This window comes from Bicyclus anynana, chromosome 17 (genome assembly GCF_947172395.1).
Source record: "Bicyclus anynana chromosome 17, ilBicAnyn1.1, whole genome shotgun sequence".
In the NCBI taxonomy this organism is placed as follows: domain Eukaryota; kingdom Metazoa; phylum Arthropoda; class Insecta; order Lepidoptera; family Nymphalidae; genus Bicyclus; species Bicyclus anynana.
Window position 1 is genome coordinate 2,763,071 of NC_069099.1, and position 27,107 is coordinate 2,790,177.

General features: G+C 35.2%; 1 protein-coding gene across 2 annotated transcripts in view; it reads right to left on the bottom strand.

Annotated features, from left to right (window-relative positions):
• LOC112046833 (mucin-17) overlaps nt 1–27,107 on the bottom strand; it is an 85,057-nt gene that overhangs the window by 48,239 nt on the left and 9,711 nt on the right. Inside the window, exons 2-3 of one of the 2 annotated variants that reach the window (XM_052886385.1) lie at nt 18,134–18,207; nt 3,813–3,833 (exon numbers count right to left, since the gene is read on the bottom strand). The gene's annotated coding sequence lies outside the window, so the exon portion shown is untranslated. The remainder of the gene's footprint in view (nt 1–3,812; nt 3,834–18,133; nt 18,208–27,107) is intronic. The other variant, XM_052886384.1, reaches the window with a different exon arrangement.

Genomic DNA, 27,107 nt, shown 5'->3' on the forward strand with positions numbered 1-27,107 from the left:
TTTGTCAAGCAACCATAAAACCAATAATATTTTTTATGATTTAACGCAATAATATTTAGTTTCTCATCAGTAGGTAGTTACTTTGGTAACATCAAACCTTGTTTATAGTTTTTTATGCAGTTTTTATAAAACATCGGATTAAATGGAAAATATACACCATAGATAAATATAGAAACCATTTGCGCAAGGGTTATAACCTTGTTAGTCCATTATTTAAGCATTTTTGAGAGCGATTCTTTGCACGGCAAAGTATACAATGAACAAAATCTCTCGGAATGACTAAAGAAAACTCGATTGGCAAATCAAACAAAAACTCAATAACCGTATAATTCAGATAACAAACGAGTGGAAAGTGCTGTTTTTTTTTCAACAATTAAAAACAATCTTACGAAAGATTTTTTTTATATTTACAGGTTGCGTTTACATTAAAATCTGTGGTATTATATAAAATAATCAAAAATAGTGACGTCACAAAGTACTCAACGAGATTCCTATAATCATCTAATCCTATCAAGCCTAGATCATTAATTGGTTTTAAAGTTTTGATAAAGTCACATACGAGTAAATAGGATAGATCGTAATCTTATGAAGTACTTTACAACAGAAAAGAAATTAAACAGTTTCGCTCATCGTGCGAGAAGAGAATTAATCTATCATTATCAACCCTGCATATTCGGCTCACTTGTGAGCTCGAGTCTCCTCTCAGATTGAGAAGGGTTAGGCAATTGTCCACCAAGCTTTGCGCTGGCTCAATGTGGATTGGCAGACTTCACACACGTAGAGACTTAAGAAAATCAGGTATGCAGGTTTCCTCACGATGTTTTTAATTCACCCTTTCAGACAGATATTCAATTTCTTATAATTCACATAACTGACAAGTTTGAGGTGCATGCCTCGGACCGGATTCGAACCTACATCCGCCTTATCGACTGGGCTGTCACGGCTTAATCTATGTCTCACTAATATTGTTTTCTGAGATTTTAATCGAGCAATAAAGCTGTGATTTTATTATTAAACCCAATTTTTTGCCTTAAAGTGTACTACCGAGGTACAATCGAGGTCAAAAGGATCACGACCTATGGCTACGGAACTACAAAGTCATTTGCACTAACTACGTGATCATTAGTTAAGTTCTATGTAGGTTTATCAAACTAGTTCAGCTCAAGGACTTTCATAGTAATAATTGACAGACAAAATGGATGCTTCACCTAATGGCAAATGGGAAAAGCCTAAATACACATCCTACAAAGTGTTGTCCTGTTTTCATTCATGGCGACAACGAAGTTTTTAACTAGGGTAGGCCCTATTTGTACATACTGTAATAAATGGGAATATCCTTCTTCTACTTCTCACGGTAGGCAGTGTATTTTCGCATCTATGAAGTGTACGCCACTTTGTTCCTCATCCTTAAACGTAGATGATGGACCTACGCACAATGGCCAGCATTACTGACCAATTGCTGAAAAGGCCCAGGAAATAAATAAGAAGATATACCGTAGATTTTCCAATGAGGTCATAGATGGTGATGATCACGACCCTCATAAATAAAAAAATAAAAGAAGACTTGAGAAGGGGGAGTTAAAAACTAGTTTTAGTTCATTGTACATTAAAACTTCCAATTTGAAATGAAATTTAGTTAATATGATTATTCAAGGTGGAGTGTTCCCATAACCAACCAACACACGATTAGTTTTATGGGATGTCAAGCCGTTAGCGCTGCAAGCATGTGAGATTACTTGATCGTCAGTGGCTGACATAACGCAGTCAAACTCCAAAAGTGGAGGAGCATTTTTTTACTTTTTTTATTTTAAGAATATTTGCACAGAAAGCTTCGCTCATCGCTGCAACCACAATCACATTGCCAAGAGTGAACGATTAAGAAATGTAATCTAAGGCACTAAATAAAATAGTTGACACTAATCACATTAAACTCAGAACAGATAAATAGATTTAACTGCATTATGTTTTGTCAGCAAACCCAACATGTGTATCGGTCCGGTGGAATGGTGGGCGAAAGCGTAAAACGCGCCGGAGCGTGGCGGTGACGTGCGCCACATGCTGGGACGACGCCATTGTTCACAGCTATGTGCAGTTGTTATTACAGGCGTGGAGTTAACAATAACATTATTCGCTAACTTTTCGCCTTGGACATATAAGATCGAAAGGGGTCGAATAAGGGGAGTATGTCAAATCTCTCTCTAGCCTCTTCACAAAAGTTTAAGTCAATCAAAATTCATTAATTTCAATAAAATTTAACCAATGAATTTCTGTAAAATTTGCACGCAAGTAAAGATAAAACATTGTATCTACCTTTAATTGTTGACATCTTGTACACAATATGTTTTGATGCAAATATAAGTACACTAGCGGACGCCCGCGACTTCGCGTAAAAATCGATGTCAACTTTCAACCCCTATTTCACATTCTATTTTGCAAGTTTTATAACTTATACCTAATAAATAGTCCACTTATCATTTTACATTTACAAATGTACCTAGAAAAATTAAGGACTTTCCGTACAAACTTTCTACCCCTACTTCACCCATTTCTGATTTTGTTTTCGCGACAAAAACTATCCTATTATCCTTCTACATATTATGGTCTAGATATATAGGTGTCGCGGACTTTTTTGTAGAACTTTTAAAGATACATAAAGCCTCCATACATTAATTTCAATTTTACATAATGGTTAAGGCAGCGCATGCGAATAAGTCTGCTTAAGAGGATTTTCGGTCCGACCTGTATGACAAAAACTGTGTTAACTCGGCGAATATATATCATACTAATATAAAATATAGCACTCCCCGATAATGTAGCATTCTACTGGTGAAAGAATTTTTGAAATCGGACCAGTAGTTCCGAAGATTACCCCATTTAAAAAATGTGACAAACTTACAAACTTTACCTCTTTATAATATTAGTATAGATAGTATAGAAGTATAGATATAGATTATGATATGAGTGCGGTAAGTTGTAAGTACAGCCGAGGCGATATTGCAAGCTCGAGCCTCGGCGAGGGCTATAGTAATGAAGCAGAGGCTGTAATTATCAAAGCGCACGTATGTCATAAAACGTCTTAAAACACATTTGCGAAGGAAACACACTTTCTGAAAATTAATTTGCATCTTTGCCTGTTCTCCTTAATATGATGACATTTTGATACGTTTGTCATTTTTGCACGGATAGCAAAGTGCGTGTGTTTTTCTTAGGCAAATGCACCAAAGACAGCCAGTATTACTAATAATTTTGTGTTTCTGTAAATTATTAGATAAATTGTTGTCATTTATAGTCAAAATTATTAAAATGAAAGAATTAAATGTTTTCTACATTTTATCTTACAAAGTTAATTTTATTCATGAAATGTTGAGCATTTTTCTGCCTTAAAAACTGTTTGCTAAGATTTTAAAAAAATACTGTTCGTTTTTAGACGTTTGATAAACGTTTTAAATTACATTACAGCACATGTGCGTTTTACTTTACATTACGGGACATGTGCGAAATGAGACACATTCATCATTATCAACCCATATTCAACTCACTGGTGAGCTCGAGTCTCCTTTCAGAATGAGAGGGGTTAGGCCAATAGTTCACCACTCTGGCCCAATGCGGATTGGCAGACTTCACACACGCAGAGAATTACGAAAATTCTCGCAGGTTTCCTCACGGTGTATTTCCTTCACCGTTTGAGGCACGTCATATTCCGGATTGGAGACAGAGCTCATATCCACTGGGCTATCACGGCTCGCTAATAACTATTAAGTTGTATTTATTATCATTATAAACAATAAAGATTATAATGCTTGTTAATTTACCTCTTCCAATATGTCGGCAACCTGAAACAATACAAATATTTATTACTTTTTCTTCCATTAAAGTTATTGAAATTTTATTGTTAATATTAATGATAGCAATTATCCTCGCATGACACTATCCACTATCTATGTTACGGTTAAATTCCAAATACTTGTTTTGACAGAAATGGAACTCTGGGCGTTTATGATTATCTGGAAGTAAAATGAATTTAATATATTGTTAATTAATATTATAAATTTATTTTTCTTAACCTATAAGTTTGGTTTGTCACTCTTTAGTGGTATTGAATACGTAAAGTGAAATAATTATGAAGACAGTTTTTTAAATTTTATAAAAATTAAGAGTATACTAATAGTAAAAGCAATTTTGTAAAAGTAACAGGGTGGCTGCGATCATTACTTTCGGAGCTACAGGGATTTAAAGGGTCAGATTTGCGGCGCTGCCGCGGATCCCTAAGAAACATACAAAATGGTACGAACTAATGACGTCGTTCTTATATACATAATGATCGTTAGATATATATGGGCGTTCAAACAAAATTACTAATATCTTTTTTATTTGTGCGTTTATGTTTATAGTTCATATATATTTTTAAAATGTCACATTTAATGTAAGGAAGCTAAAACTGTATGAATTTTCGTCTAATTACGATGTAAGATTTTTAATAGATTTTGAAATCTTATAATTTTATTTATTTTGCAAATATGCACAAGCTTTGTATAAATTAGTTAACATTGACCTTATTTACCTGAATGTATCATAAAAAACAATATATTCAAACCTAGTCATCATCCCGGTTCCCGGGCAGTTCCCGGCAATCGGTAGTTCCCGGGCATTTTTAATTCTGCATTCTATCCAGGCTTGGATTGTAACATATACAAAGTATGCAGATATGAGGCGATCGCGAGTGGTGACATGAACATCGATAGTAATTACAGTAATGTGGTTGAACGGCCCTTTAAATACAATGCCCTATGCTGAGGTAGTGTGGAACACAGAAATGATGGTGTTCCGTATACTACATGTAATAGAAAATAAATCAAAATGGCTTTAACGATAATTGAAAACCGATAAAGCAAATGGTTGTTTTGAAATTTTGAAAGAGTGTTTGTCAGATATTTTCTGATGAAATCTTTTTTTAAACTAAAATTTTATACACTAGTTGCCCCAACAGACTTCGTTCTGTCTGTGGTGTGTGTGAAAAGTGTTGTATTTGTCATTTTCCTCGTAATTTTTAGAATTATTTATTTCTAAAAGAACGTTACTTATGCTTTATTTTATTTTTGCTCTCGCCTGACCACACATTTGACAAATTATTTTCATTTAGATTACTAATTCCTCGTATTTTTAGAATTATTTATTTCTAAAAGAACGTTACTTATGATTTATATTATTTTTGCTCTCGCCTGACCACACATTTGACAAATTATTTTCATTTAGATTACTAATTCCTCGTATTTTTAGAATTATTTATTTCTAAAAGAACGTTACTTATGATTTATATTATTTTTGCTCTCGCCTGACCACACATTTGACAAATTATTTTCATTTAGATTACTAATTCCTCGTAATTTTTCGAATTATTTATTTCTAAAAGCGTTACTCGTGCTTTATTTTATTTATGCTCTCGCCTAACCAGACATTTGACAAATTATTTTCATTTATCTACTTATTGTATTTAATGTCATCTAAATCAGACATTTTATCCTATGAAAAAACTCTTTGTACTACAATACAAGCTAGTCAAAAACAGTTTTTGAAAGTGTTTAAAGAATTGTCTTGTTTTGAAAACACAAATCTTCGACTTCTACAATTAAAATCTTAGAACCGTCAGAGAAAAGTAAAGTACATATTAGGTACTAGGTAGGTATATTACTGTTGTCCATTGAACCCTAAAAGGTCGTTAACCCGCAATGTTTGCCATGAAAATATTCCTGCTATTAATTCATAATAGTCCCATACTAAACTAATCGTGTAAGTCCCCATGTTACAATCAATTTTAACATGAGCTATGCCTATTTGTTACAGAAAAGTAACTGTAGTTCAGTCTAAACCGGGTGCTATAAAGACTATTTTTATAATACCTATGACCACGGATGTTATAAAGGGAATGATAGTTCAATTTATATTGGTCATGAATGATAGGGTGAATGTTTGGATTGATATATCGTTTTGTTTAATGCAATTATCGATTTTGTGGTTTTTTACATGGCTGCCCAAAAAAGGAATGTATTGTTTTAGTTCGACGTATGGTTGTGAGTTTCTTTGTTCCACAATAACTTTTAAATATTTATTTAAATAGATTTGGATTTAAAATCCTTGCCTCATCCCGACTCAAATTGGCTATAATAAAAAATAAATAAAAGACAAAATATGAAAATAACTGTCGATATGTATAATAATTATGTAATATTTTAACTAACACAATTAATATTAAATTAGACAAAATTATGTAAAAATTAATCGAACTTATGACTATGAACTATGTAATGAAAAATGCATGTCAACTTTGATAATGAAATTGACAAAACATGTAACAAGAAATAATCATTTTACAGGTGTAACTTTGACGAATAGTTAAAAGTAAAAGTTAACTCCTTATCGAGTTAGGTAAGTTTTAGTTTTAGCTATTTGTCAAAGTTACTGAATGCAAAGACGGATTTTAGCAAGAGATACGAGTACCTATCTTAATATATAAATGCGAAAGTTCATCACGAAATCTCGAAAACCGCCTAACGTAATAAGATGAAATTAAGGAGGTAGTTAGTGGGTTAGATTTTGCAATAAAGTCAGATTAAAAAGGTCTAAGGGCGGACGAAGTCGCGGGCGTCCGCTAGTATGATAAAATTGGTACAAACGGGCGGAAGCTTGGACATATGTTTTCTGTGGCGAAAACTATAAAAATATTGTTAAAAAGCTTCGAAAGTTTAAAAAAGTATGCTTGCTAATAAGCTTTGCAAAACATATTTAGTACTCAAAGTACTAGGCTGACATAAATAGCGAGGCATTGTGCAAGCAAGGCCCAGTCATTAAATTCCGGTTCGAGGTTCGAGGCAACTTCGTGGAAGCTTACGTTCTTTCCTCGCTCGTTTCAAAACAAAGCCTTTGTTGGTGTCTTAGTTTTTGTAATGTAATAAATAAAATTCGTTTTAAATTTTAATTTTTAATAAACCCGTATAAACGGTAGGTACTTTATTCAAAAACTATTTTTTTTAATTTGTGTACGTCTGTATGCTGGCTAATCTCTGAAACAACTGGACCAATTTTGACGGGAATTTCATAAGGAGGAATATCCTTTATAGATACATAAATAATATGCTATCATTGACTTTTTCGTATATCATTAAAAGATCTCACTATACATGTTTTTGTTATATCTCGAAAGGATTATTTAAGCGGCAGCAGAACTTTTCCAACACTTCCAACAATTATTGTCATACATACATAATCCAATTAATTTACACAAAACCTTGAAAAATCATAAATGTTCAACCTTCCTCGTCAATCACTCTATCTATTGGTGGAAACTTCATTCTTCTTAAAACTCCGTTCATTCAGTTTTTCAGTTTATTTATTTATTTTTTTATTTTAGCTAGTCCTCAAGTAATATTTTTTATCAAATATTTGCCTTATAGTTCATTGTTCGTCGTTATCCGTTAGTCGGTCCTAATAAAGTCATCCTTTACTACCTAAAGCGAAGGCAAACATACCAAAATTCTGATACAGTTTACTAAGAAAATTTAACCACTTTAAACACTCTTGCTCCATCTCCACTTCACTTGTTACACCTTTACAGAACTATTTTGAATAAAATGCATTCTAGTCAGGGATCCGTAGAACATTTTGTACAACTGAGTTACCGGGAAATAAAAATTTCTGAGCGTCAGACTTGTATTAATTAAGGTTATTTAAAGATTTCGTTAACCAGCTGTTTTTTTACTGTTGCTTAATTAATACCTAGTTCAACAGAATCAAGAATTTTCATAAATAATAAAGTTGATCGTCTCATCGATATGAAGCTACTCACCAGTCACCACAAATAAACTTGATAGTAATCAGTTGTTAAAATGTTCTACGGATCCCGGACTATTTTACTTTAAGCGATAAAGCTCTGAAATGCAGCAAATAAATGAAAAAAAAACGAGAGCTTTAGGGTACGATGGGACTGACATGTTATTTTTAATAAAAGTCCCTTAAAACTTATAGCTAAAAAAAAAAAAAAAACGAGAGCTATATTAAGTGATTTCTATGATTTTCCCGCCAAACTCCTCTTTTATTTATTGCAAACAGATAGACAGACGCGGCGGAGGTCTGTGTTTTATAACAAGTACCAGGACAACATGATCGTCAGGTACAGTATGTTCAGAATGTTCATGCGGCTGGGCGCCGCGCGCGGTGGCGTGCAGTGAGAGAAATCATCCAGCTATGCATATTGATGATAATGGCTTTCTCCCTCTAGTATTCGAGATCAATTTTGAAATAATTACTCGTGCAATATTTGATTTAGTATCATAATAATTCGATTTCGTTCGTTTAAGTTGATTTTTATTGTTTTAATATTGAAATTACTTTTATCATAAAGCACTACCAACTACGAGCACGCCAGAGAGGTCATTAAAGTCAAGTCTTATGTACAGAAGAAAGCAAAGTCGAGCAATTTTTTTTTGAAGATTATTTGCCATATCTTTTAAATATGACTAATATTCCCATTCCCCTCCAACTAGTCGGAAAAGACTGTATTAGGAGTGGGTACGGTGGTGGGTACAATAGACCAACGGGGCGGGGATCGAACCACTACCCCTCCGCGATGAGTTCAACCACTCTTACCGTTGAAATATTGAGGCTCTATCAATTAATGAATCACCATTAATCTATCTATTTGTTAAATCTAAAGATTATGAAGTGCTTTATCAAGATAATAAACAAAAGTGGCAACATTAAATGTGTCTAATTGCACAGGAGGTCGATGTTACGATGTGAATCTAAATGAGATAGTTTTTATATAATGATTTATTTATTTTGCTATCATCCGCGAAAATTCGGCGAACCCATGCGACAACGTCACCCAGGTCCGACAAAATACTCTCTACGTACGTTTCACCCCGAAACCGGAGCATCCTCAGGAGATGTTGACTCTACAACGTGCAATTGCAAAGTATCGTTTTCGACCTTTGCTTCGTCTTTTATAGACCAAAAAGTAGGTGGGACAAGAGGTGAACGTTGCCAAGATACTCATAATATAAGCGATTTACTTTTTGGTCTATAAAAGACGAAAATTTTTAATCTTGATTTCTTTTAGGACAAGTAAGCACTTGACTATGATCTTGTACTCGTAGCTCCCATGGAAAGATTTTCATTTACTCATACAAGATGCTTAGAATTCTTCACAACGGATGCTAAAGAATATTCCGAGAAAATGCGATTCTTGTTAAAATAATCAATCCATCGGCTGCACGATGGCGATTAAAGATTATATCGATATGATCGACGTAATTTATTGCTGTTTTTTAATTGGCATTCCTCGCAAACAGTTATTAACTATTGTTGGTATTAATTACATAACCGAGTGCATTGTTTAAGTGGAAAAAGTACATAGGAGCAAGTGATCAAGTTATGTTGTTAAGCTAAATCAGGAAACTAGAAGGAAAGAATAGCGACTTTTTGAAATAAAGTATTAATTTATATTTTGTCATACATACATTGTACATACACAAATTAATAAATAAAATGTGTATGTATAATAAGTACTCCCACAGTATATTGTAATTGTAATATTGTAATAATATTATAAAGCTGAAGAGTTTTTTGTTTCATTGATTGATTGAACAATTAATTAAATTAATCTCAGGAACTACTAGTCCGATTTGAAAAATTCTTTCAGTGTTAGATAGCCCATTTATCGAGGAAGGCTATAGGCTACATATTATCCCCGTATTCCTACGGAAACGGAAACCACGCGGGTAAAACCGCGCGGCGTCAGCTAGTATTGTAATAAAAAGCTTATAACCTCAATAACACATAACGTAAGTAGAACGTAGACGTAAGCTACAATTGAGAAGTTGGTAGTTTTACACGCCCATGCATCGGCGAGAGCATAGACAAATATCGATCAGAATAATTAACATTTGTTAATAATCTTTCAAGAGCCACTGTATCTACCCTATCGCCCACCAACACACATTGGAGCAGCGTGGTGGGTCAAAGCTCCAAATCCTCTCTCCTACCCCCTTCCTGGATGGGGCCATTGAAATAATTCGTTTGATCATTGATGATGATCGTCATTGATCGTTAAGACCAATGAGACACTGTTTAATAGAAATCGTAAGTACCAGGGGTTCATAAAGTTTAGAAAAATCACGTATCCTTCCTAAATAATCAAAACCTTGATAGTTTAAATAAAAAAAAACAACACAAGAGTTATAAAAGTATCAATTATGAAATCATCAATTAAACACCACAAACATGCATTAAATTTAAAAAAAAAACAGATTTATAATGATTTCTTAAGAACATCAGATGATGACGAAACCGTAAGATAGGCCAGTGAGACTTTTGTAGTGACCGTAAATATACGAGTAAATTGTATAATGGACCAATTTGTATTCAAACAAAAAAGTAACATTCTGACGAAGTTACGAGGTTTGTTTAGCAAACCTTAAAATATACCAATCAAGTTGAGAACCTCCTCCTTTTTGAAGTCGGTTTAAAAATCATACGCGTCTTATTAAAGGCATAATCTTTTTTTTGATCGGTTAAATCAAACGTTCCTAGTCTATGTTCTGCTCCAATTTGTCATCAATGGTGTAGCGAGCAGAGGCTGCGACCTTGCGACCGGCTGTTTATGTCTCGCTGCACGCGCCGGCCATGGAAGCGACGTTGTAATCGCCCATAACTGTACCGCATCTACAAATTGTTGTTCGTAGCCTACTGCCTTGGTGCAGTGGATACTGTGTGGCTTTGGGTTACGAGATACTGGGTTCAAGTTCAAAATACACATCCATTCGCTTTCTACAAACGATAACGCTTCGAAAACTAACAAATGTAGACAATATGTGGATGATTTTCGTTATCGATAGGTTACATCTACTTATCAGTCGGATATGTCATTCCCTTATATTATTTTTTCGAAGCGTTAGCGTCTGTAGAAAAACTATACAAAGAAGTTTTGTATCGTTGAAAGTTTATGCAGTTACACCCTCGTGAGAGAGCTCGGTAAGTTATCGTTACAGCTCCAAACTTCTTCTATTTTTAGGGCTTCTTAGGCCTGACAATGATAAAGATGTATAATTAAAAAACTAGTTTTTCAGATTTTCTCCATCTGTGTAAATCATCAACCATAAGCTGGAGTGTTTTTATTATTTAAAACAATTTTGAAGAAAGCTTTGGAGCCGAATTGGTTTTAACATTAAAAGAAAATTAAGTTGTCAGGGATTTGTGAGGGAAAATTCAACATCATCATATATCTGCAGGACATAGGCCTTTTTTGTAGGGACTTCCAAAGATCTTTCGGTCCATACAAAGTTTAGTCCGATACTGACCACGCTGGGCATGCGGGTTGGTCAGCGCAGTGCTAGATTACTCACGCCGATGTCGCTGCTGCCCGACACCGGCCTGAGGAATTTAATAATCTAGCCTGTTTGAATGGATATACCACCATTCGTCGGTCGCCAGAACCTCGTCAGTCCATCTGCAGCCAGCACCACGAGCAGGTGAGGTTGGCAGTTGGGGAAACTGACTGGCCTAACACCCCGAAAAGTGGATAAAGGAAAATTCTTATACGATGCTATTAAACAGAGAATAATAGGTAGATCAGAAACTTAGATACCTATGACCTTTTAAGACTAAACTACCAAGTTACTAACTAGAGACTTGCAAATTACAATAGAAAGTAAATGTTAGCCTAACGAGCCTCCTAGATCAGCGCTTTACGGGAAATTGTCATTACTCTCGCATTACCTCACATAAGTGTGATTTGATCTCTTTCTCTTGTTAATTTTCCCATGATATCTGATTGACTACCATAGAGAAAGATAATCTAAACTCCCATAGATAACTTTATATTAATTTAAAGAATAAAATAATGTACCCAACACAAATTTAGTACAATTTTTTGTGTAACACGTAATCTAATTCCGAGAAATGCAAAATATTCCACGGATGAGAAAATTAACAAAATAGTGTAGATTTTGAAAAAAACTGTAACACTCAAACGAAGCGAGGTGGGTCAAAGCTCCAAATCCTCTCTCCTACCCTCTCCCTGGATAGGGTCATTGAAATAATTCGTTTAATCATTGATGTTGATCGTCATTGATCGTTAAGACCAATGAGACACTGTTTAATAGAAATCGTAAGTACCAGGGGTTCATAAAGTTTAGAGTCATGACACTTGGTTATTGAACCACAGCGCCTTGTCGCTGGAGGCGCTCGTCACCGCTCTATAAATAACCGGCACTTTATTGTGTTCGACCTCTCACTGCGTATTATACTCTATTTACTGTGAACAAACTTTGACCCGCACTTACGTAGACCTATTGGCCGATTTCTATAATCTGTCAATGTTCATCAGCAACGGTTTTGTAGTAGTACTTAGAGCTCTGTGTGACACTGCTCATCTGGAGAACCGCTAAACTTATTTCAGTCATCGAAGAGCTTAATACTATGACAATACAAGCGTTCCGTCTCCTTTTCTCGTATTTCGTACTTATAAGCAAAAAAACAGCGATTTAGCCGCGTAGTTCCTACGGGCAAACGGGGATAAAATATAGCCTATGTTACTCGGTGAACCGTTTTGAGTAAAATAGTAACAAGCAAAACATCAAATCTTACCACTATACATAAATTCATTTAAAAGTCCCTATCTATACTAATATAATAAAGCTGAGTTTGTTTGTCGCGCGGCGTCAGCTATTAAGTACCTATATATTGTATATATTTAATATAGCTTTAGCTATACCACAGAAAACAAATGGACAAGGCTATACAATCCCGGGAAATAAGACCAGAACATAGTTTCGTGTAAGATTTGTTTTCTTTCTCTAAATGTGTTTGATTGAAGTCTGAATCTTATGCCACTTTATTTATTCCAACAATAGTAAGGACGAATAGATTACAACATTATAATAGCACCCTGTATAAAGAAATAGCCTTAGCAATTTTATACCAGCAACACCAATACGGAGTAACTACAAAAATAACGTTTTATTTTTAACTCTATTACATGAATCATAGAGCTGAATTTTGGGGTATTAAATGATTCATTTAATGCATTACGATGTCGTATGGAAATGATTAAGGACAAAAACATGTTGCGAACTGCTCTGTATAGTAATAATAATTGTCAAGATTGTTTTTATTGAGATCTTGAGTTCTCCTTGCGAATTCTGAACGCCTGGTACTTTGTGTTCAATGAGGAGCTTTACTTAAAGCTCAATGGAGCTTTAAGTAAAATTTATTGGTTTTTTGAGTAACTGTACTAGACAATTAATGGGGTGAAGTTATCGAGTTGAGTGCAAAGCGAAGCTTGACTGGGCCGTCTAGTACCATTTTATCTTTCTCAATCTATCTAACGTGTACCTATATTTTTATGTAAGCTACTACATTGCTGGAGAATGTTTATATGTGCATCAATTTAACTGTTACACCGATATTGATGAAATAAGTATTTCCCCAAAAATAAAAAAATCGAATAAATCGAGAATTGTGATTTGTAGAGAGTGTGATAGCCCAGTGGATATGATCTCTGCCTTCGATTCGGAGGATGCAGTTTCGAATCCGGGGCATGGTATGCGCGGTGGATTTACAAAATGGAGGTCCTGGGTTCGATCCCCGGCTGGGCAGATTGAGATTTTCTTAATTTGTCCAGGTCTGGCTGGTGGGAGGCTTCGGCCGTGGCTAGTTACCACCCTACCGGCAAAGACGTACCCCCAAGCGATTTAGCGTTCCGGTACGATGCCGTGTAGAAACCGAAAGGGGTGTGGATTTTCATCCTTCTCCTAACAAGTTAGCCCGCTTCCATCTTAGACTGCATCATCACTTACCATCAGGTGAGATTGTAGTCAAGGGCTAACTTGTAAAGAATAAAAAAATAAAAAAAAATGCACCTGCAACTTTTCAGTTATGTGCATTTTATGAAATTAAATACCACTTGTTTCACACTGTGAAGGAATAACAAACATCGTGAGGAAACTTGCATACCTGAGAATTTTCTTAATTTTCTATGTATGTGAAGTCTGCCAATCCACATTTGGGCCAGCGTGGTGGACTATTAACCTAACCCCTTTTATTCTGAGAGGAGACTCGTGCTCAACAGTGAGCGGAAAAATAGGTTGCTAATCATGATGATAATAGCGTGTCCTTGGATGAGAATTGAGATAGTTACATGTAAAACAGTAATGTATTAAAACTGTAATAAGCAGAATTCTCTGTACAATACAATAGTCTTCTTTGAATAACAAAAAAAATATTGTCACGGTCGTTACGCCAAAACCGTTGTTAGCGCATGAATGAGCAACCTACATTTACAGCAGATTTACAATTAGAATAACTGTTTCGTACAAACTTAGCATACCTGTGGCCAGTGCATACGCCTCAAATCCAATAGATTATGCCCGAGGCAATTCAATATTTATAACTAGCGGACGCCCGCGTCTTCGTTCGCGTGGAATTTAGTGTTTTACAAATCTCTCGGGAACCATGGAATTTTCCGCGATAAACAGTAGTCTATATGTTAATCCAGGCTATAATATAATATATTTCTCTTAATACCAAATTTCAGCTAATTCAGTTCAGTAGTTGAGGCGTGAAAGAGTAACAAACATTCATATCATCAAAATCATCAGTTTTCGCAAATCTTGGAAAACCATGGATTTTTTTCGGGATAAAAAGTAGAATATGTGTTAATTCAGAGTAAAATCTATTTCCATTCTAAATTTCAGCTAAATCGCTTCAGTAGTAGCGGCGTTATAGAGTAACAAACATCCAAACATAAATCCAACCATACATACAAACTTTCGCGTCTATAATATTAGTAGGATAGGAAGTAGGATAGGATAGGATAGTATGCCATCAAAAACAACACTTGTAAAATTAGCAATTATAGCAACTCAGTTGTTCTACCTTAAAAAGTTGTGAGATCCAAGTTGATTACTTTATTCAGTCCGTAATTAAGGGTTCTTCTGTCTCAAGTTATTACGTAATTAGCTAACCTAACAATATCTTTGGAACTGAATCTGAACTGAACTGAATATCTGAAGGACTTTGTACCATACCATACAAACTTTCACTTAAACTTCGTAAAAAACTACCTTATGTCTTACGTCAAGGTCCCATTTACCATTATACCATAATTCATCTTGATCGATTCAGCCGTTTAGCCGTGAAAAGGTACCAGACAGACAGACAGACTTAGTTTTGCATTTATAATATTAGACAGATAAATATAATCCGCTAAGTGTCACCATTACTTCTCAGTATAATCTGTTTCCCAATACAGGCTTAATTTTCATAAGTACTCGTGTACAACGCTTATAAATATAGAAACATTGAATTTGAATTACCTGCCTCTACAAGTACCATACTTATATCAATGTTTTAGCATTCGCAACATTGAGAGGAAGATTTCGTTTGTAACCTTGTAAAGAAATTTGGTTTGTTCAAAAATTACCATATTATAACTCAACAGTATATTCAATGTTCATTATCCTTAAGATGAGCAAAATGTAATGTTTAAAGACCTTGATGACATTTTAATAAAATGTCGACGAATAGAGATCCTCGTGTTTTTTTAAAGTTAAAAAAAATTACACCTTTTATTAAAAATATAGAAAACCAAGCCAATAATAATGACTCACCTTAACAATACAACAGTCTACATCACACTAATATTATAAAAGCGAAAATTTGTATATGCAAGCATGTTTGTTCCTCCTTTACGCTGTAGCTACTGAACCGATTTGGCTAAAATTTGGAATGGAGATAGATTTTATGGAGGATTAACACATAGGCTATTTTTTATCCCGTAAAAATACATGGTTCCTGCAGGATTTGTGAAAAACTGAATTCCACGCAAACGATGTCGCGGGCGTCCTCTAGTAGTATTAAGACATTAGATAGACAATACTCTACATTTAAAACGTCGAATAACATTAAGGTCGAAGTAACAGTTAATGCTAATCCCGAGATGAATCGCTATCGAGTGCAGTGGGTCGGCGCGGGGAATCGAACCGGTTGCCTCGAGTGACGCAGAGCCAGAACTGGTTCCATTTGTTTGCGTGTTACATAAAAACGTTTAGTTGCGTTCCACGTTGCTAGTCTTTTTTTAAATTTTTTTTTTTAAATCTTGTTGTATCACTATTTAGACCTCGTACCTTACGTCTATGTTGTAATTTATTGATTGTTTTTTTTTCTGATTGTGTATGTTGTTTAACTATCTTGTTTTGGTTTCTCCGTATAACAAAAACCTCTATAATAATAAAAAAAAGTGTTTGCACTGTTAGCTGGGGATTTGAAGAGGGGACTTTTGGATATAATCGAGCGCGATATTTAAGCATAAGAGACATTGGCGTATCTAGGACTATTTCCTAGGGTGGGCCTGGCACCCGACATCAAGTCTATTATTAGTATTTTAATAGAATTCCATATCGGTAGCCCAGGATCCTAGGGTGGCATAGGTCCATTCTAGGGTGGGTCCATGAAAGTTTCTTCCCTTATAGATTTGCAGTATAGTACCTCCACTATGTTTGACAACAACTTCAGAATCTCAACCAGCACATAAGATAAGGGTAAGGTGGGTAGATAATAGCTAAAACGTCTGCATTTCGAAAATTAACGTTATGGCAAAAACAAATGGGAAGGCTATAAAGTTGGTAGGTCCGGTTGGTTGTCCGGCAGTGGACGTCCATCGGCTGATAATGATGGTGATTTTTGTTTTTCAACCGTGCCCGCGGTTTTTTAACCCCCGACGCAAAAAGAGGAGTGTTATAAGTTTGACGTTGATGTCTATCTGTCTGTGGCATCGTAGTACTAAAACGGATGGACCGATTTCGATGCGGCTTTTTTCATTAAAACCGGCAAGTAATTTGATCCAGATCACTTATTGCAACACCATTTAAACTTTTCTGTTATGAAGGAAATTTTGGCATAAAAGTCGTTATTCTATTTGATTTTGAAATTTAACATATTTTTTATTTTGAAGGAAATAATCCCACAATACAATAGATATTCAATTAGAATTAGTATTTGAAGTCTGTAGTTTTGTTCTTCGGTGAAAGCAGAAATTGTATAAAACCAACCAGAATTTAATAAAAAAAAGTCAGAACAGAACAACCCCAGTGTCACTCTACATTTCTGCTTTGCTGACGTTCCTTTAGTTCACACACACAAAGAAAAAGTGCAGTGTTACAACGTTAAACTAAGTTCTACATCCAAACCTAGTCAACTAAAAGTATAACAAGCAGGGCCGGACCGTCCATACGGCGAAAGGTGCGGTCGCTCCAGGCGCCAAATCCTAGGGGGCGCCGAAATGGTAAAGACAAGATCGAAAAGAAATTTATGAATTTACGTGCGCGAAAGGCGCCATAATTGGATCTCGCTCCATTCTAAAATTTACCTCGGTCCGGCGCTGCTAACAAGTATAGTTACTAGGCGAGCAATGTCACAATGACTAAACTATTAAACTACTTACAATAATTTATTACCTACGTAAAGTAGTTAACATAAACGTATGTTTTTCATGACTTCATAAGTATCACAGCATATTACTTAACTGTTACTTAACATCAAACGTAACACGAGAATTATAGTAATGATAAATAAGTAAACTGTCGGGTTCAGTTTTACGGGTTTTTAAGTAAAAACTTACTATTACCAAGTCAAAAATGTAGTAAAACTGGTGCATTACAAGCAGTAGCGCACAGTTGTTATTGTTATGCAATTATTTGTTTTACTCGTAATCACACATTAAACTCAATAAATTACAAAACATGTTTTGCCAGAAACTGTGCACATGCCGCTAAACCTATTTTATTATTATTTCTGTACCTACGTCTAAAATTTAAAAGCCATTTTATTTAATGTAACATTTAATGTTATACGAGTAATTAGCATGGGCGTAGTCAGGATTAAATGTAGGGAGGCAGCTATACTTAAATTTAGTAAGTATCCTCACATCACAAAATGATACTGTCCGACCGAAACTAGATTTTTACGGCCGAAAACGAATTTCAGCTTCAGTCAGTCAGCGTCAGTTTCGGCCTAAATATAAATCAAATAATAGACACTTAACATCTTCGAAACAAACTATTTTTTTACAAAATGACAATACTTAGCACGAAGTTCAATGACCGCTCTTCTAGGGCTGGCAGCTGCCCCCTCCCCCCTTTGTACCTCGCTACGCCCCTGGAAAATAGTAAAATATCGTTTAGTTAGATTTGTGACTCAAATGTACCCAAAAACAAGGAACATCAACAAACCAAACCAAACCAGTAATAAAGTATTCAAATTCATCCCATCATTTTATTTTATTCCGATTTCATAGTTGAAAAATATATGTATATTATGAGATAAACATGAAAAAATATCTTAAATCTATAAAAATACTATCCGAATTGCAGTTAGTTTTACCGTACCTACAACTTACTTAATAATTGCACAGTTTCATAGGTACAAATTACGTTTTGCAACTTTAATTTTTTTAAATTTAGGCATTAATAGTTAAGTTATTCCGTTGCACCAAACCACTTAAGTTTATTATTTATTCGACAGTATTGAAACGGTTTCCTTCTAAAACGGCGAACATTAGCTAACAACTGAATCTATTTAACCGTGTAATTTGTAGATTAACTACATTACAGTTGTACAATCAATGTAAACACATTATTGCAGTTTCAATTTACATGTTAAGCAACATAGGACCGGATCGGATCACATCGGAAAATTTTGATTATGTAGGTACTTTTAATTTGTGGACTTACGGAGTTCGACTTTAATTATTAAATTAAACTATTAAAAGCTATTTTTTTTTTATTTAAGTAGCGAATTAAAATTGCTAGGTGTAATAGGGATGATGACAGTTTTTTAAATTGTATATAAATTAAGAGTATACTAATAGTAAAGCAATTTTGTAAAAGGAACAGGGTATCTGCGATCATTACTTTCGGAGCTACAGGGATTTAAAGGGTCAGATTTACGGCGCTGCCGCGGATCCCTGAAAAACGCCCCATACAAAATGGCTCGAACTAATGACGTCATAGGCAATGTAATGATCGTTAGATTTGTATGCGCGTTCAAACAAAATTACCAATATCTTTGTTATTTGTGCGTTTATACTTATAGTTCATATATTAAAAATGTCACATTTAATGTAAGGAAGCTAAAACTGTATGAATTTTCATCTAATTACGATAAAATATTTTTAATAGATTTTGAAATTTTATAATCTCATTTATTTTGCAAATATCGAGACAATCTTTGCTTTTTATGTATAAATTAGTTAACATTGACCCTATTTACCCGAATGTATCATAAAAATCGATATATTCAAACCTAGTCATCATCCCCATTTAATACAGATTAAGGTATATAATTATAAATACCTTACTCGTCGGCGTTCGGAACTCTACGCGCCATCTTTACGCCAAAATCCTCAGTACCTGAAGGCGAAAGTCTTGGAACAATACCACAGAGTACTTTTTATATATGCAATACGTTTTGCCAGTGATGACTTTCGGATTCGAGACTAGTTCTTAAGAAGGCTTAGAATCACTAAGCACTTGATGGAGCGAGCTATTCTCGGAGTATCTCCGTGTGATCGAATCAGGAATGAACGAGTCGTGAAGCTGAATTGGCAATAGGCGGAGTATAGTTCGAAGAGTCGTTAGACGTTGGGGTTCCAAGTTGCAGCAATAGTGACCCCGCACCGGAAGTCGCGATGTGGGTCGACCCCACACCAGGTGGATCGATTATTAAAAAAATGTAAATCTACGCGAACGATGACGCGGGCTGTTTGAATTACGAATGATTTTAACTAAATAGTTGAAAAATTCATCCTGTGTATCATTGACTGACTGACTCGATCAATAAGGTGACCTTTGGTATTGTGGTCTGTCTGTTCGCAGATGACAGATGCGGTGCCGGGCGGCGACACGCCGATAGTAACGACAATTAGATAAGTACATGTACCTACATTGTACGCGAGGATTGTTATGACGATTGTCACAGGGGCGTATAGCAAGTTCGTTCGTAACACTCCCGATGGTCCGCGGGGGCCGGGAGGGGGTAGCGATGCCCCCACGCGAACGACTTCATACCCGCGCAGTCCTTCCCTCTGCACCGCGCGGATGATTCACACCCGCGCAGTCCTTCCCGCCCCGTCACCCGCATATCATGGGGGTGACGGGGCGGGCTTATCATCAACGAACCCGCCAAGCTATAGCTACCGCGGTATCAGCTATGTCTTACACTATAAAAAACTGAGTTTCACTTCAGAAATGTCAAAATTCAAAAAAGGAATATTTTTCCCCGGGAGCGTGCAGCAAAAATGACGTGAAAACGGCAACATCCATAGATAAAGTCACTGACATATTAAACATCCATAGATGAAGTCACTGACATATTTAATATGTAAAATAAAAAAAGTATAAAATATTCTTTTTTGAAATAATTTAATTTTAAGCGAACATTTTTGTTTGTTTTGTGTGAAATATTTTCTTAATTGGTCTAAGTCTGGCTGGGTTGTACCCTACCGGCAAAGACATACCGCAAAGCAATTTAGCGTTCCGTGGATTTTCATTCTCCTCCTAACAAAGCCCGCTTCCATCTTAGATTGCATCATCACTTACCATCAGCTGAGATTGTAATCAAGAGCTAACTTGTAAAGAATAAAAGAAACAAAATAAGTCCTAACCCCGTCTCGTACGCAGTGTATACTTCACGCGGAGTGAATACCGCTCGAGTGAGCCGTGAAAGGTCAGTGTCGCACGAGCACGACCTTGTGCCCACAATGCCTTTCCCACCGCTGGGTTTGCACTCGAAACACATAATACATCGTTATCTCACTATTATACTTTCATTTTTTAACTCATTAATATGACCAACATATGATTTTTACAAACAAATCAATTGACATTTGATTAAACAAACAGTATTATCTGTTAGGTACCTAATGTTATGAGAATAAAGTAAATAAATATATTTCAACTAACAAGCTAATTTCTGTATTTTTTTCCAATTTTTAGATACAGTAGTTTCGGAGAAAAAGGGCATGGTCAATGGGGATGATGACTAGTTTGAATATATTGATTTTTATGATACATTCGGGTTGATATGTATAAATTAGTTAACATTGACCCTCAATGTTAACTAATTTATACATAAAAAGCAAATATTATCTGGATATTTGCAAAATAAATGAGATTATAAAATTTCAAAATCTATTAAAAATCTTTTATCGTGATTAGAAGAAAATTCATACAGTTTTAGCTTTCTTACGTTAAATGTGACATTTTTTAATATACATAAATACATAAACGCACAAATAACAAAGATATTAGAAATTTTGTTTGAACGCACATACAAATCTAACGATCATTACATTACCTACGACGTCATTAGTTCGTGTCAGTTTGTATGGAGCGTTTTTCAGGGATCCGCGTCAGCGCCGCAAATCTGTTCCTTTAAATCCCTGTAGCTCCGAAAGTAATGATCGCAGATACCCTGTCCCTTTTACAAAATTGCTTCACTATTAGCATAGTCTTAATTTATATACAATTTAAAAAAGTGTCATCATCCCTATTATTGTCGTCTATTTTTTTAAATAACTTGAAAGCTATTTTTTTTTATTCGAAAAAAAATATAATTTAAATCCTCACAACAAGACCTTTCATTTGATGTATCACTCAATGAAGTTAGTAAAAGTTATTTTTGCAACTTTTCATCTTACCCCCCATATTCAAATTTTATCTATTTACGATACATCCCTTTATTTGGGTCACAAGAATTGATATGTGTATCTCAATTGGATTGGTCCAGTACATTAGGAGAAAACGGACAGACATTAAAATGTGCGCAAGTGAGTGGTTCCGTTTTTGTACTACGTACGTTCGGAACCCTAAAAAGGATTGCCCGCACTACAAGTAAGGTAAGGTAATAGGTATGTATACCTACTCGGAGATCTTAATTTACACAGACAGAGTATAGCCATATAGCGGTTTCGCGGTCTCTGTCAATTTGTGCCGAATACCGAATGCAGGTATACCGCAAAAGATATCAAATTCCTTATTTCGTTAACAAGTGTATCGAAAGAGATATATTTCACTCTCCGGAATTTGGAAGATCAAAGGAAATCCGGACAAAAATAAAAAAAAATGTAAATAAAACCGACCAAGTGCGAGTTGGACTCGCGCATGAATGGTTCCGTACCTTCATCTATAAATACGGCAAAAAAAAACATGTTTGTTGCAAGGGAGCCTTGTATTTTGTAGCATTAGGCCGCCTTAAATATTTACTTGTATTATGTTTTGTAGTATTTGGCCGCATGTATAATTTTGTGTTTACTTACCTTGTATGTTTATATGTTTATATAGTTTTTAAACATCCTAAACACACAACTCACAAGAGACAATATTTAAGTATTATGTGTTTAAATATCTTTCGTTGTTTAATAAGCGACTAACTGAAATTACGACAATTATGCACATTTATCCGCCTCAGTTTTGATGCGCTAGTGCCCTGTCTCTAGTATAAAATATCATTGACCGTTAATAGAGGACCTCATGAGTGTTACTGCAAAAAACTATAGGCATTAAGATACTCGTAACTGAAGATTCAACAATCGATCCAGCTATTTTTAACGCAGAAATCGATAAGAAGGTAGCGATGTCGACGCATGCATAAAAAGGTCTTTGTTCAAATCGTTATCAACACAACACGATAAAGCATTCCCAAGCTCATTGTCCACAACAATCGCGAATCGATTAAATCGATACATCTTGTAATCGCAGCTAAACATCGATATCGAATCGATTGGCTGTGACCGACTTGGGAACGAGATCGTTACGGATACGAGACTACTTCCGGAGACATTGCACTAACATTTTCTCACATTTACAGTTCGCGCGGCGAGAGTTTGGCTTTGACCTTCGGATGGAGGGGATTACTGCGCATGGGTACTGTCACGCACACAATACTTTTCCTTTTTTATGTACCAGGTTGGATATTTGAGTGGGTCAAAATTCATGTATAGTGATAATAATGCTAGAAAATAATACGAAGTAGATAAACTTCTTCATTTATTAAAACTATTGATAGTTATTTTACATATTTAAAATGTTTATACAGAGACAGCAATGAAAATTCTAAATAATTGTTTTTAATAAAATTATTTATTCCAAGATACATGTAAAATTGGTACATAAGAACAAAAGAAAACTTAAAATAATTATTAAATACAGTGTGTCCCTGGATAATCTGCAACACCAAAAGGGGGTAATATTAATATTTAACAAAAAAACTTAAACAAACAAACTCAACAAATAATAACAATCGACAACAATTAACGAAAATAGCAATTCATTTGTGAACGTGATTGTACAACAGGAGTGCGCGGTACGTCGTTTCGGTGCGAGAGGCAGGTAACGACTGGAGCGCCAATCAGAGCACCGCGCACCCGCCCCGCACCCCGCTAATGCCCGTTGATACCCAATTTCTGATTTCTGCGCAATAACGGTCAAAGCCAAACTCTCGCCGCGCGAACTGTATTTATAGTTGCAAGATTTTATTATTTAAGAATGTCGCTATTAATTTTAATTAATTGCACTACAAAGGCTATAATGTAGGAACCTCCATAGCTTTAATTTTAAATTACGTGGATATATTTATTATATCACCGCTTAACAATAATTTGTGTGAAAATTACGTTTTAAAAACAACAGTAAGCCCTCATTCGCACAAGAGGTTTTTTAACGGACGTTAAAAAAGCGTTCATTAAAGTATGAAGTTCAATTAAAAATGAAGATCTATTTCCAACGCCTAAAATTGAAAGTGCAAAGCTCGAAAAAACGTCGTATTTCAAAAACGTTGTCGTGTGAACATAACTTGGGAATGCATTTGTTGTATTTGAACGCTTTTTTAACGTCCGTTAAAAAATTCTCGTGCGAATGAGGGCTGAATGAAAGGTGAATTGAAATTTGAATTGAATCTAAGAAAATATTGCACAAACGAAATTTTCGTTTGAAAGCTGGATCATCTAGGGAGGATATATAAATGCTTTAAGACATAAATTGACTCATTCTTGGTTAAAGAAGCAAAAGAGAAGGTTGAAGAAAGAGCCGAGATTTCAAATTATAACACATACCTACTATAACAGAACCTATTTTAAAGTCAATTTAAAACTGACTTTAGAAATGAACCAGTAGAGGTCAAAACGTTGACATGATTAGAATCACTTAACGTGTGATGTTGCAAGTGTATCGTTTCATTGCTGATTGTGTACTTGTGTTGTTATTGCACATGACAGGCAATGCATATTAATTAGTATATTATACCAAAACCTTCTAAGGTTTACTTTTTAATTAGTGTTTGACTGCGACATCAACTAATGCGCGCTAACTTATGTACAACAATAATTTATTTTGTATTTATTTGATTAAATAAAATTGCAGTGTTTTCTCAACTGCTTACAATTATTTACACGACTAGCTGACACCGCGCGGTTTCACCCGCGTGGTTCCCGTTCCCATAAGAATATGGGGATAATATTATAGGCTCTAGCCTTCCACGATAAATGGGATATCTAACACTGGAAGAATTTTTCAAATTTCTGAGATTAGCGCGTTCAAACAAACAAACTTTTCAGCTTTCTAATATTACTATAGATAATAAACCAGAAACAAGCTTTTTAAAAACAATACCTGTCTGTCTGTTATTCTCTTTGTCCGCGCTAATCTGGAAAAAGAGGAGAACAGAAGAAGTATCTAAAAGAGGTTGTTATGGAGCAACGTATTCTTATTATCCCGAAAAATCCATGCAATAATGTAATACTTACTTCATATAAAAAATAAAAATCAAAGGGTGTAAAGGGCGAAGTTAAAAAGAATAATTAACCAATGAGAAATTTGGTGTTTATTCTGCTTACTCTGCTTCAATACGAGTAGGCTTACAGTGATATTGTTTTATTTGTACCGGTCGTTATCAGATGTAAGTGATAATGACCGCGACCGTGGTAGGTGTCCACATATCCGCATCGTACGTATCGGACGCATCGCAACCAATGGATTTTTAATTTTACGTGCGATCCGTACGATGTGGATCAGTGGACGCACTTGTATGGCTGTCTATGCAAATAATACTACGATTCGTTTGATGCGATGCGTCCGATACGTACGATGCAGATATGTGGACGCCTACCATTAGCAAACTTTCCAAGGCAAGGTGGTGTAACAAAGGCGATTTTAAAATTTCAAACAACAAAAATTTTTCGAAATAAAAACACAGTATAATTCAATCCAGGACTCGCACCAAGGACCACATGATACCAGGCTAACATAACCAACGAGGTAGTTATTAGCAAGCAGTTACTATTCTCTAAGCCTTAGAACTCTAACGCTCAAGTAACTACAAATACGTACAAAGCTATTTGCATATGAATAGCAGTAAGAAGGATTTCCTCAGCGCTATCGCAGCATCCAGCATCCCAACACAATGGACCACCAATTGCAATTCAGATGCATTCACAATAGTCTCTTACATTCATGGCTGCACTGACTCTGATACGATGAATGTATCTACTTAAATTATATTATATCTACACTAAAGCCACGCGGTCTCACTCATGTAGGTAGTTCCCGTTTCAGTCAGAATACGGGGATAAAATATAGCCTATATTACTCGGTGAAGATATAGCTTTCTAATGGTAAAAGGATTTTCAAAATCGTTTGAGTAGTTTTGAATAAATCTGTAGAGAGGTCAATTCTGTACATGAAACATATTTCCAAAATAACTATCAGCGGGTGATTAGTGCTCGATACTGATGCCACTAATGCAATCAGTAAAATTTTTGTCTGTCTGTCTGTATGTTCGATAAAGAAATAAAACTACTTGACAGAGTTTAAAGAAACTTGTTACAATTATTCTTCATACTCCTGAGCAGGTTAAAGTATACTTTTCATCACGCTACGATCAATAGGAGCAGAGCAGTAAAGGGTAATGTTGGGAAAACAAGAGAAGTTACTCCATTTTTAAGGCGATACTACTGTAAGGGCTGGTTTAAAGAGGTCTAAGGGCGGACGAAGTCGCGGGCTAGTTTATAATATTTGTCGTAGTTTAGATGCGTCAGTGAGTTTAGTTTTGTTTATTACGCTTTCACGCCTAAACCACATAATCAATTATAAAAATTCTTTCACAAATGAAAAGCTACGTCATCAGCGAGTAGCAATGCTTTCTTTTATCTCCGTATTCCCACGGTTACAGGGATGAAACTAGGTATTTAACTCATCATCCCCCTGTTCTCTCAGATGGCACAAAAATATTATGTCATCTATATTCAATTATAATTTTCAAGTTTTGTAAACCATTACGAAGATATTCCAATACAAAACTGACTTGACACCTACTGCTGATTCAAAACAACATTTCTATAAGACTAAATATTATTTTTTAAGTTTAAGTTAAATTAAGAAAAGAATTTTCCTTAACACGCCAACGCTAGTATACGCAGCAAAAGACTGGTATACTCGTAGTATTTATTTTATTACATACGAGTAAGTAGGTGATGCCACAATGTTACAACTTAATTGATGAATATATTTACAATCTAGTTTTATCCATAGTTTTATCCAAAGGTACACGTTTATGGTGATGTTGAACTTGTGGCGTTTCATTGCTTAACGAAACTCGTGTTGATTTTACATAAGTAACAGTGGACGCCTGCAACATTGTCCATCCTTGGGCCTCCTTAATCCGGCCGTCGTGCAAAATTGATCCTACTAACTATGAACTACCTCCCTGGCAAATTTAATTTTTGTACGTCATGTAGTTTTTGAGATTTTATGATGAGTGACTTTGCATTTATATATTATTTCACCCACTTGGTCCCCGTTCCCGTAGAAATACGGGGATAACATATAGCCTATAGCACTCGGGAATAGTGTAGCTTCATAACAGTGAAAGAATTTTTGAAATTGGTTCCATAGTTTCAATGCAAACAAACAAACAAACAAACAAATAACGAAATTTTTCATCTTCATAATATTAGTATAGATAAAATACGCGTAATAGATAGGTACTGCACAGGATTTTTTGAC